Below are 3,884 nucleotides of genomic sequence, written 5' to 3'. Positions count from 1 at the left end.
AAAAATACCTAAATTCAGCCAGGTACATAAAAAAGGAACGGTTGAAACTTCAACCACATCTTCACTGACATAAAATATTGTTGTTTTAATGACAGGATATAACAAGTTTATGAAACCAAAGGGCGCAGAATTCACAATTGAGGAGATGAGGGTGGGGGAAAAAATGAGTATGGGGTGCAGAAAGGGTGACGAGCAGCAGAGAAGAAGGGGAAGAAAAGATCACAGGTTGAGGGGAGTGCGGGAGACGGGATAAAAATGAAAGGGATGATGAAGAGGCCGGGTAGAGTGAAGAAGGAGAGCAAGAAAGAGGAGTGTTACATATATTGATGGTAGTGGGGATGGCAGGGTTGCTCCCAACCGAGCAGGGGAATAGCAGCATTGCAGTTAATAGGGTAGAAAAAGCTGGGGGGCTGTTAACTCTGAAATGTTCATTTTTAAACTCAAGCTTTTTTCCCCCTCCTCTTCCACCACCCTCCTTTTCTCTCTCTCTCTTTCTCTCTCTCTCTTCCTGACAATCGCGCTCCCTCCCCAGGCTGCGTAGTAATGATAGCTATTTGACTGCCATCAGAGGAGCTGGGTAATGGTCTCTAAAGAACCATTTCAGACTCAACCTGGCAGCGCTGGCCTCCCAAAAACATCTGCTTGCCTATCAAGAGGTACCACCGCACCAGACACATTACACACACGTAAGCACACTCATGCACACACTCATGCATGGACACGTACAATACTGTGCTGCATAGAGTCATGCCTGACTTAGGTAATGGACCACGGGAATACACTTGTGAGCTGAATACCAACAAAAATAAAAGAGGCGGTAATGGTGTTGTTTTGCTTAGGGTAGATGTTTTGAATGGGGACTGGGGGATGGAATTATAATAACGTCAAACAAATCTTGCAGCAATTAAATGTGGAAATGACATAAACGGATCCAGACAATGACTTCAGGGATTAGTAACCTGACAGTTCAGGTGTATGTGTGATTTATCTTTAATATGTTATTTACTTCCTGTTCTCATTTCCACCATAACTTCCCAAAATGCAAAATAGGTTGCATTTTTCTGTCTTTGTTGTACATACGGTTAATTTTTTATAAGATTTTATTGGCTCCAAGGACCTTGCAGGAAAGGCAACCAGACATTAGTGTGAAATATTTCAGGTAACTATGCAAAACCTTACAATGGCAAACTTTCCTTGTGGCATTTTTAACATTTTCTGGTTAATTTTTGCTACTTTGCCTCCCTCTGGTGGCACAGTACAGGACTTTCTTTTCATTCAAAGGGTTTTCTATGGATAGGTACATTGAAGCACCAACTTACCATACTAGGAATGTTGTTTAACATTGATTTGTATGTTTCTTTAACCAAATATTAAAGTAACTGCAAATATGAAAGCAACCATAGTTCATGTATTTATTCAGACATTCGGAAAAGGATATGGCTGATGATGTAATGGAGCTTCTGCGCCACTGTATTTGCAGTCAGGAGAATTAACCTGGCTCACAGGTCATGATAGCTTTTCTCTTTGAAAAAGCAAAGCTCCAAACTGTCAGTCAGGCTGTTGAGGGGATTACTCGCTATTGACAAGGTCTCTGCCCATTGAAAAAAATGAAGAGAGATGTGATTATGACCAACAAGGTCAAAGATGCTTCCCAGCATTACTGATTTTTAATAATATAGAAACAGTTGTTTTGTTTGTTAATTCATATTTTATTCTGAAATTAATAAGGTATTACGTTCAGTGGTGTAAAGTAACAAATAACAAATACTCAAGCTACTGTAATTAAGTAGTTTTTCTCAGGAATTGTAATTTACTAAGTCGTTTTAAAACATCTACTTTTACTTTCCTTTGAGTACCGGTACTTTTACTTCACTATTTTCCTTCAACCAGCAGTCACTACTTTTTTTGTCAATAGGGAATAGAAAAATCAGTCCTGCGATTCCTGTTCAATCAAATCGCCTCATAATGATCTACCTCAAGTCATGGGCAATTTATAACTCCAGCAAACTGTTTGGAAGCATTAAAAGTGTCCAAGAAGATGTCTGAAATCTTTACACGCATTGACCCTGATGAGAAGATGACAGATGTTTACTGTATGATGACCGAAATGGTCTTAAACACCCAGCAGGCACAAGACGTCAACATGACATCAGATTGACTTTGTACCCCAATGTTGTGGAGACGTTGCATTTTGTTTGGAAATAAAAATCGAGTTGACGTCAATGTCCAACGTCCAACCTAAAATCAACCAAATATCAACGTCTAATGATGTTACAGCTTGAAGTTGTGTGGACGTCATGTCTATCAGACGTTGGATTTCAGTTGCCATTCCTGACAAATAAATGTCAGTATTTGACATCAATATGACGTTGATTTAAGATGTTGGCTCAACGTTGGATTTTGGTCACTTTCAAACACAACCTAAAATCAACCAAATATCAATGTAATTTGATGTCGTTATCTGACGAATAAACATTCTCCATTGGCTAGACACTAAATTTTGGTCTCCTGACATTACAACTTAAATGTAACCTAATATTAACGTCTTATGATGTTGTGTGCATGCTGGGCAATAACTAAATGCACTACATAATGTTACGTTTACACACATCCACAAATTAGATGTAAATGCATCAGCTTTTTACAGCGTAATACTCACTAGTCACTACTCTAAAGTATTTTTAAAAGGGCAACTTTTTATTCATACTTTTTAAGGCAAGTAGTGGTACTTTTACTTAAGCATGATGTTCCAGTACTCTTTCCAACACTGGTTGCGTTTGACTATAATTTTGTCTTTATTTTGACTTTCCTCAAAGGTATCATTTAATTTGTTAGAATTATTCCACAATTAGGAGATCAGCTGTACTGAGAGACAGTTATTTTCATGTTTGGATTTTGCTGTGATATCCAAAGCTACTCATTGTAGCATTTAAAACATAATGTGTGCACATTGTTTTATTACCAATGTATCTGACAACAACAGCGCATAATTCAGTTCATCTTTATTTCTTTAGCGCTTTTTACAATGTAGATTGTGTCAAAGCAGCTTAACATAGAAGTTCTAGTAAATTGAAATTGAAACTGTGTCAGTCCGGTTTTCAGAGCTAAAGTTCAGTTTAGTTTAGCATAAGTGTATATGTAAGGGCCACAGTGCATGTCTAAGGTTAACGTATCTCCTTAGAGGATCCTGAACAAATGTAAACAAAGTATAGATCTGCCAAAGCCAATAACGAACGTTAACGAACGTGTTATTGTTCCTGTGCTTAGAGAAGTGTGTATTCAGTATGCGTGTGTGGTTCAGGCTTACCCGTCCCACACGCGGTCAGTCCCCGACAGATGGAAGGTTCTGTGTCCAAGACGCGCCCAAGGAGAGGAGGAGGGGTTTTGGGCTGCTGTGGATTAGATTGGTCTAATAAAAGAGTTGGATCATTGAAAGGCAGATTAGGGGCCTGTGGAGGAGGCTGTTTTTCAAACAAACATGCTTGGGATTTGAAATAGATCGACAATATGTGTAGCATTACACAAACATGAGGCAATTCAGCAAATCAAATTCTAAGCAAACAACTTATGTGACTGGCAATGAGGAAGAGAGATGTGTTCAGTCACAGAAAATTGGTCTTCAGTAGCTACATGTCATGCATCTTTGAATAAGCATCTGTTTGCTACCTCCAAGTGCACTCACACCCATGCGTACATTGCCGTAATAAAGATGACCCATCGAGCTCGGAATCAGAGAAGTCGCGTAACCGTATCCTGAGTGTGGACTGGAAAGCTGATCCCCCTCTCAGGCCACTACCACTGGTGCTGGGGGAGGGCTCTGGTTACCCAGCTTTGTGTCAAAGCGCCATCAGCAAAGAGTTAGAGACTGGGGAGAAGGACAAAGG

Source organism: Danio aesculapii, chromosome 12 (genome assembly GCF_903798145.1).
Source record: "Danio aesculapii chromosome 12, fDanAes4.1, whole genome shotgun sequence".
Taxonomy (NCBI): domain Eukaryota; kingdom Metazoa; phylum Chordata; class Actinopteri; order Cypriniformes; family Danionidae; genus Danio; species Danio aesculapii.
The sequence above is the reverse complement of the archived record's forward strand: the minus strand, read 5'-3'. Positions refer to the sequence as shown.